Below are 9381 nucleotides of genomic sequence, written 5' to 3'. Positions count from 1 at the left end.
AGACTGTATTATCTGGTGGGAGTCACACACCACTTTTAAGAGGGGTTCAGAGTCAGGGGACAATGCAATGTGACAGCAGAAGCAGAGATTTGAATGATGTGACCCAGAACCAAGGAATGCTGGCAGCCTCTAAAAGTTGAAGGGGGAGCCAAGAACAAATATCTTCCTCTGAAGCCTTCAGAAGGAGCCAGTCCTGCTGACAATTTAACATGAATCTAATAAAACTGATTTCAGACTTTTGATTTCCAAAACTGTAAAAGAGTAAGTCTATTTAATTTTAAACCTCTAAATTTGTGGCAATTTGTAATAGGAAACTCATACAGTTACCTTCTCATTGTGTAAGTCTCTTCTGTGCAGACCTCACTACCACTCACCTTCGGTTTTTTTCCCCCAAAATAAGAGATTTGAGGGCTCCTTTGTTCATCAACCCTTAGTGACGTGTCTTTAGTGTTTGTCTGCAAGGGTAAGATGTGAGGAAATGATGTAATCCCAGTGTTGTTGTTATGTGCCATCAAGTCAGAGCTGACTCCACAGCTGACCATCCAGAGGGTTTTCAGAGGTTGTAAATAGCACAGGAAAAAAAATGTATCCATCTTTTTCTCTTGGAACAGCTAGTGGATTTGAACCAGCATCCTTTTGGTTGACAACGCAACCCTTTACTACTAGGCCACCAGAGTTCCCTCTCAATATTGTAGAAAATAGCAATCAGTTTAGAACAGCACTAAGGGCTACAGAAAGGGATGTGAAAATCTTTACCATTATTAATCCAACTATCCTATTACATAAACAACTGAATGGGAATTTTCACTAAACCAGTGTTACAAACACAAATATCATTTAAAGCAATAATTACTTCCTGCACCTAGGGAATCCATACTGAGACAATAATAGCATAATTTAAGATACTACAAACAATAACTATTTTAAGTCCAGGACATAGACTTTAAATTGTCTGCCAAGTCAAATATACACCGTGTATGTAGAAAAATTCAATGTACTAGTCAGCATAATATTTCATTCTTCTCATTTTGATCACATTGTTGAATACAAGTCTAGAAAGAACATAAAGAGTTTCAGGGCTATAGATAAAATTTACAAGGGAAAAAAGTCACCTCATTTCTTCATAACAATTTAGCCTTAGCATTTGGTCATTCCTCATGTCTCTCCTGACAGCAAGAACAGGATAGTTGGATTAATAATGGTGAAGCATCAATAATTTACTTTTTCTTTTAATTTTTAAACAAAATTTACACACAAAAAGCAAGTGAAGACAAAACGTTAATAAGGAAAGAATGTAGGGTTAGGTCCCAGTACATTTGCTTTCCAACCTTGAGTCTTTCTATTAGCTTTGCTGAGTAATTTACTTACCCTTTTGGAGTCTGTTTCTTTGACTGTTAAAGAAAGAATGATACTATCTTGAGAATGACACTAACTTTCTTTTAAGATTGCGACATGATTGAATGAGAAAATAATCCTAAACACATAACATAGGTAAGGGCACTTAGTGAACTCAATTATGCTGGGGGCTGTTTCTGTATTTAGATTGTTATACTGTAACTTAGTGCAAACAAGGAGAAAGAAGTAAGTTGAAAATTACTTGAAACTATATAAAAATTAAGATATGTATTATATAGACTTTCTTACCTATGAAGGAAAGAAGGAAGATAACTTCTTGGAGACAGTCATAGTTGTTCTTTCCTATGTTCTCTATTCTTTACCTGATTAAATTTTTCTTTTGTATTTAAAAAAAAAAGAAAATCTTCACCATATTGTTAATGGTAAAAAATCAAATTACAGCTGAATCACATTATCTACAGCTATCTCCTGCTTTCTGAAGTTCACTTTACGCCAACTTTTATGAAAGCTTTGCACTAGTTCTCGTTTACATTGACTGAAAGAAATCTACAGATTTTACTCTTCTGGGGGAAAAAAGGTAAAATGTAAAGCTAGATTCAGTCTATGGTTTTTTGCTAGTTGTTAAAAGGGGATTGTGCTAAAAGTATTATATTTTAGGGCATTATTTTTATCGTAGGAGTATGCAATGAGGGTTGCAGAGTGGATTATATTTGGGGGTAGGGGTGGGATTTGGGGAGGTGCGGTGGGGATTGTGTACCAATGAGGGAGTTTTTCTTTTGCTTTTCAAGGAGAGGAGCAAACGGGGGGGAGGGGTTTGTGCGGGGAGAAGGGTGCAACAATGAATGAATGAAATTCCAAAATCTCTGTAGATGTTCATTGAAATGAAAAATAAACAAACTAAATTAATTAAAAAAATTTAAAAAAAATTGAGAGCTGAGACAAAAACAGGGACTTGTTCACCAGTATTCATAACAGTGTTATTCACCATTGCAAGAATATAAAAATAATGTCTACAAACTTTAAGTACTTTGTATGTAAACCAGTATAAAATAAAAAAAATATATAAAAACAGCCCCCCCAAAAAAAAGGGGGGATTGTGCATAATGTGAATAACAGGGGAACAAGGACAGGGCCCTGGAGAACAGAAGATAATGGTTAAAGAAAAAAAAAAACAGGGAAGGGAGATGCACAACTTAGTTTGGAAAAAGAAAGAGTGGTAGGAAATCTAGAGAAAATGACATTACAAAACCCAAGGGGAGAAAGAGCTTCAAGAAGAAAGGAAGATAGTCAAGAAGATAGAACTAAAGGGACAATAGTAAGTCATGCATGAAGTTTTCTTGGCACAATTTTATTAGACTATCTCTTGCCATGTGATTTGCCGCCTTGGCAACTCACCATGGGGTGAGCTATGAATCAGTTCTGACACAAAAGCCCTGAGTTTGAGTTTGAAGTGTGTTAAAACCAGATTGTAGCTAGATTAAATACATGGAAGTGAAAAAGTGAGGTAATGTGTTAAGACATGGAGTTCCTTGGTTAAAAAGGGAATGAAGACTAGTGTTATCTGTCAGGTTTTTAAACTTTTAGAAACCTGTTTTTTAAAGACAAAAAAAAATCAGCTTGCAAGCTGCTGCCAAAAAGAAAAAGGATATTTAAATACACTATGAGAAAAATCAACTGGAACTCTCCTCTTCAGCCTTGGATAAAGCTAAAATAAATGAAAAAAACACCAGACAAACCTGTCTAGGAATGAAAAAGGAAAAAAATGTTTCAAAAAGTAAGAGAATCAATACACACACATTAACAAAGTCTCAATTTAACAATCACAAAAAGGAATAAAAGTTACGAAAGCAGATGAACTAGAGGAAAACATTATGAAAGTTAGAGAAATGTAAGGAAATAGCTTTAACAGCAGAGCAGCAATATTAATCATAATTAGGCATATTGTGACTACTGCAAAGTAAAAATAGAAATAAAAATAGGTAAAAATTACAGTCAATCAAGGTATAATCATAAAGTATAAGATAGAGGAATCTACCAAAAGTCTAGTTTCTTGGGTCATCCACAAACAAAGAAAAGTATATCAAGATAGTTTCCCAAATTATATGAATCTAGACATCAGTCAAGTTTTTGTTTGTCTGGCAGTCTGTCCACAAGTTGCCCCAGGAGATTAAAATGTGTCTCCAAGATTGGGAACCACTGGTCTAGAATATGTTTATGCTAAAACTGTCCCATTTTTTTTATGTTTACGTTTTTATGTTTATGGCTTGATTTAGTGGCCAGCTGAATCCCAAGCCTCTTTCTTGTGCAGAACTTCTACCATCTAAGATGTAGATTTTTTACTATCAATAAAATATGATCAGCAGTACCCTGCATCTTCTTGAATATGATAAGCTGTTAAATGAATCTGATCAAGGAGAATGCTATGACACCCTGACAGAGACTTCATCCAAAGGCCTTCCCTTTAACATGTATAAACTATTTCATTTCTTCATTCAATTCACACACATTTAATGATTGTCTACTACATGGTAGGCTCTACAGTAGCTAGTGGAAGATACAAATGTGGGCAAATCATACATGATTCCTGCCCTTACAAAGTTTACTTTCTTTTTTTTTTTTCCTTTTAGAAAATATTTATTCTAGAAAAAATCACACTGTACAATAGAACATTCTCAGTATGTAGATTTAGAAAATGTGGACCTAACAGCAAGACTGGCGTTAACAGAACTTCTGTCCTGCTTCTTTTAAATTAAGAAGGGAAAGTGATTTTTTCCCCCAAGTCAGATGAAAACACACGCCTCAGAGGTCGGAGGCAGCTGAGAAGTGGCCCCAGTCCCTGGCTCCCCACATCCTCAGGCCCCTCCTGCTGGGGGAGGGGACCCTGCTGGCCACTCCGCTCCCAGCGCTGGCTGCGGGCTCAGGGCAGAGCCAGCCCGGTGCGTCCATGCCCTCCACCGAACAGACGACCTCAGTACTTTCTTGAGAAGAGATAAATAATAAAATAAGCAAATAAGATAATTATACATATGATGACGAAGATACAGAATAAGAAACAAGATACTATAACGAGAACATGAAGAAAAGGAACTAGAACTGTGGTCCCCAAACCAAAGATGTACCCAAAGTTCCCAGTTGTCCACAGCATGAATAAAGACAAGATTTTCCAAAATCCATAGTCGCCAAGCCCTGCTCTAACCATGTTTTGACACAACTTGTTCTTAAAGAACCTCTACAGCTTCTTTCACAAAACCCCTGAAAGTCTTAATTGTTAAGTGTTCAGATACTAATCAAAATATTGATGGTTCCATCCCAGTAGCAAAATGGGATAAAAACCAGAAAATGTGTTTTTCTAAAGATTACAGTCAAGAAACCATATGAAGAAGTTCTACGCTGTTCATACTGAGTCACTGTAGGTCACAATCAACTAGACAATCCACAACAATTGTTCTCTCTTTCCAAAAATCCCAGAAACCTCTGCTTAATACCCTATCTTAAAGCTTATTGACCGTACATGTACGGCCAAGCACAATCAATAAGAGTGCATCTAAATTCCAAAATCAATCTCCATAATAGTCTATGTGTTTCCTACTGCCAAAGGGGCCCTTTAGAGTAGTGAGAGAAGATCTTCACCCTGAAACCCACAGTGTCCCTTTTCAGCAGGAAGTAGCTAAGAGAATACGCCATCCCCTTTTCCTTATGACTCAGGGTGAAGTCTCTCTCAGGGAGGAGTGTTAGGGAATGGCAAAGGACACACTGACAAAGAAGATTAATCAGAACTGGCTTTGACAAGCACTGTGGCATTTGGACAAGAACAACCTGGGAGGAGGGTAGAGAGAATAGTGCAACAATGAATGAGTGGAAGCCCAAAATCTCTGTAAATGTTTATGAAAATTAATAAAATATAATTATAGAAAAAAAAAAGCTTATTGAATACAATGACCTGTAGATTCTATATCCTTCTCTTGAAAATCAGAACACTTGATCAAACTTCTAATAGTACAGGACATCATAAATGTTTATTTTGTATATTATATATAATAGGGAGCTCTGGTGGCCTAGTGGCAAGAAGCTATACTCTAATCCTCAAGACACACGGTTCAAGGCCACAAGCTGCTCCACAGGAGAAGGATGGGCAGTCTCCTCCTGTGCAATTAACTGCTTCTGAAAACCTGCTGGAGAGTAAGCTATGGGTTGGCTCCAGTTCTATGGTACACAACAACAATACATTAAATATAATTACAGATATGTGGACATGTGTGCGCATAAATATTTGAATATGTACATGTATATATACACATATATATGTAAACCTAGTCCTTACTTATTGACTCTAGTTATCTGATATTTTGCATTTATGACAATAGTAAGAAAGTACTATTCTATTATTTTGCATATTAACAATGTTTTTATATGGAGTAGTAAGACTGAAGATATGAGGCAAGAGTAATGCTGGCATGTGATGGTTCAGGTTCTAGGTCAAGTTGGCTAAGCGATGATTCTCAGTGGTTTGGTGAGTAGGTAATTACGTAACATAATTGGAACTTAACAGAATGATGCATGCAGTCATACTCTAGGATCTGATGTGGTCTTCTTCCATTTTCAAATAATTCCAATTTTTGCTTAATGATCAGGTTTTTCATGACCAGGAACCTCGCCATGTGAATAAGTGAGAAGTATGTGGGTGTGCACACACACATGTGTATACATGTTTATATACATATGACATACACGTAGGTCTGCATGCATGAGTATATTTGAGCAACCATGTTAAGTACTTTATGTGGAATATTGCATTTTAACCTTCTAATTAACCTTTACCAGAGCTCCAGGGATGTTGTCAATAGCAAGCTGTCCTGCTAACCCCAAGAGTTCACATCTCTGGCTAATTTAATTCACCAATGGCTCTAAAGGAAAAAGATGAGCAGCTGAGAACCAAAAGGCAAATATTTACAGAAACTGACTGCCATATCTTTCTCCCGCAGGGTTGCTGCTTGGGTTCAAATTATCAATTTTTCAATTAGTTACTAAACACTTTAGCCACTACGCAACCAGAGCTCCTTCATAGAATACTTCTCTGCCATTGAGTTGAAATTGACTCATCATTGACCTTCCAGTGGGTTTTCTGAGGCTGTAACACCTCAGGGTTAGATACACAACTCCCTATAGACTATGTCACTAGAGTTCTCTAACAACACTTAGTATGTTCTACAACACCTAATAACAGTGTTGTTCTCAGCAACAGCCAGCAGTAGTTTTGGCATCATACATAATTGGGAAATATTGTAAAGAGCAGGTCAAAATTGTAGCATTAGGACAGGCAGGCAGTTTGATCCAAGTCAATCTTGTTATCTCTAATCACTTCTTAATAAGTCTGAGCAGCAAAGAAATAACAGTACAAGTTTGCAAGGGGCAAAAGAAACATTAGAAGTAACTGAATCTGTGAAAATATCTTAAGAATATCCTCAAGTCTGAAGCTGATATCAGACCCTCAACCAGTGCTAAAACAGAGAACTAAGACCCAACAGACCCCTGATAATCTGCTGGTGATTCTTAGGTCTGTCTCTGCCTGTCAAAGGGCTGCTGCATCCTGTGTTAGAGATTGAAATTAGCTCTCTCCAGGGTCTTGTTCATCCAAAGGATGGCATGCAATGAGAAACAGGGACTGTTACTGAGCACCAGGCTGAACCTGAGATCTGTCTGTTTGGATCTGACTGGGACATTCACATAGAAAACCAAACCCACTAGCTGGTCTTCAGGGAGAAAGGCAGCTGCCGAAGGTTCATCTATTATTGTTGAGTCCATTCCAGCTCAAAGGAACTCTCCACCCCAACTCACAGTGACTCACTCACTGTCAGGTTTCTGAGCCGTCAATCTTTACAGAAGGAGCCATCTTCCTCCTCCAGAGGAATGACTAGACTCGAACCACTGACCTTTCAGTTAGCACTACAACACATAACACACCACCTGTGATCTTTCACATAGAAACAAAGGGCATGTCTCTATTCTTCTAGAAAGCAAGCCTTCTTTCTGTCCCCTGATGTCAGATGAAAACCTCTGTTGTAATTGACTGTCCCGTCCTTGGTCAGGTGTCAATAACCATTCAATGAATCAATGAGAGGATAAGTAAAAGGGGGAATGCAAGGACAGGGCTGAGGTTTGTGATAGAGGGACTGGGCTTTAAGTAGGTTCAATGCTCCATTTTATTCAGCATTAACGAATTCTGATTCATTGAAAGGAAAGCTCATTCTAATGAGACGCCTTAAAGTTTCTGTACAGAAAAACTAATTGCACCCAAACCTGTTGAAAAATCCCTGAACAAGTTAGTGTCCAAATCCTCTCACTGACTTAAGTAATCATCGTTTCAAATGAATTTTTTCTTTTTATTTGCAAATAGGAATTTCTGAAAACATTAAGTAGTTTAGCATTTTTCTTTATCGCTATTATAGTTGGCAGAAAATATTGTTTAGCAAATCCTTTCTTCTCAACAGTAAAATAAACTTCTGACCAATTCTGTCCAAACAGCTACAAATTCTGATTTAATTAAGGATGTGTATAATAATTAAATGTAAGCGTGCTTATCACCATATAACACACAGTCACATGGCGTTAACTGACCTAGCAGAGGGTAACTAACCCCACAGAATGCCTACCGTTGGTGAAGTACTTTTCATTTAATAATTTCATTCACTCTGCATGGCAGTTCCATACGGCAAGAGCTGTGACTGACACCAAAACTGAGACTCAGAGAAGTGATACACGCACATCAGTATGATCAGTGGTTGAAATCATTACGTGCTGTTGAATCCAGCTCACAGCAGCCCTGTACGACGGAAGAGAACCACGCCATAGAGTTTCCCCCACTGGGATCTTTTCAGAGGCTGGCTGCCACACCCTTCTTCTGTGTCAGTGGCTTAGGCCCACTGATCTCTGCCTGAGTGCTTAACCACTGTACCACCAGGATTCCTTCATAGGATTTCCTAGCTTATAGAAGCAGATCTCCAGGTCTTTCTCCCTCGGAGTTAAAATTGGGTTCGCTGCTAGCCCTTCAGTATTGAACCACTTGCCAGCGCTCCTTGACAGGATCATGTTGTTGCTGTTGTTTTATGTGTCTAGTCAATTCCAACTCACAGCAACCTCATGAGTAGAACTGTCTAGAGAGGTTTCTAAGCTGTTATCTTTTGTTCTAAACAACATTCCTCTTTTTAATTTTTTTTACATGTTTTAGAAATAATTTTATTTTTTACTAGGGAATTCTGTAGCATGTTGTCTTCTATAGCATTTGCTATCACAACAGACAGGAAATCAAAAGACAAATTGCATTAGGAAACCCTGCCATCAGGGACCTCTCCAGCCAGGCCATGAACTTCACAATTACTTGCTATGCATCAGAGAGCTGGACAATGACGAAGGATGACAGAAGAAGAATCGATGCCTTTGAGTTGTGCTGGAGAAGAGTCTTGATCGTACCATGGACTGCCAAGAGAACAAACAGGTCTGTCCCAGAGAGGGTAAAACCAAGTTGTTCCTTAGAAGCAAGGATTTTAAGGCTCTGTCTGACATATTTTGGGCATGTTACCAGGAGGGACCAGTCCTTGGATAAGGATGTCATGCTTGGAATGGTGCAGGGACAGCACAGGAGAGGAAGACCCCAGATGAGATGGACTAACACAGTGACCACGGTAATGAGTACGTAAGAGATAGTAAGATATTGGCTAAGTCAGGTTTCAGAGCATGGGGTCACAAATAACTTGATAGCAAATAACAACATTGCAACCCAAATATTACAAGTAGATGACTTTAGTGAAAAGAAAATTCTTTTCCCCAGTTGGGGAGACTTTTAATTCAAGCCACTAAGTCAAGGGGAAGGAAAGCTTTTTTGCTTTGTCAGCTCTTGCTGGGAGAAGATCCTGTCTCTAATTTTTAGCCTCTGTTCCTTAGTTCCTTGGCCATTTTCTCTCTTCCTTCACCTGCTCTTCTCTTCTGTGCCTAATATGTTCTTCTATATCTTAAAAGTGATTGGTTTAA

Source organism: Elephantulus edwardii, unplaced genomic scaffold, assembly GCF_000299155.1.
Source record: "Elephantulus edwardii isolate Elephantulus edwardi_28Jun2011 unplaced genomic scaffold, EleEdw1.0 scaffold00202, whole genome shotgun sequence".
NCBI classification, from domain to species: Eukaryota; Metazoa; Chordata; class Mammalia; order Macroscelidea; family Macroscelididae; genus Elephantulus; species Elephantulus edwardii.
Note: the sequence above shows the minus strand (reverse complement) of the source record.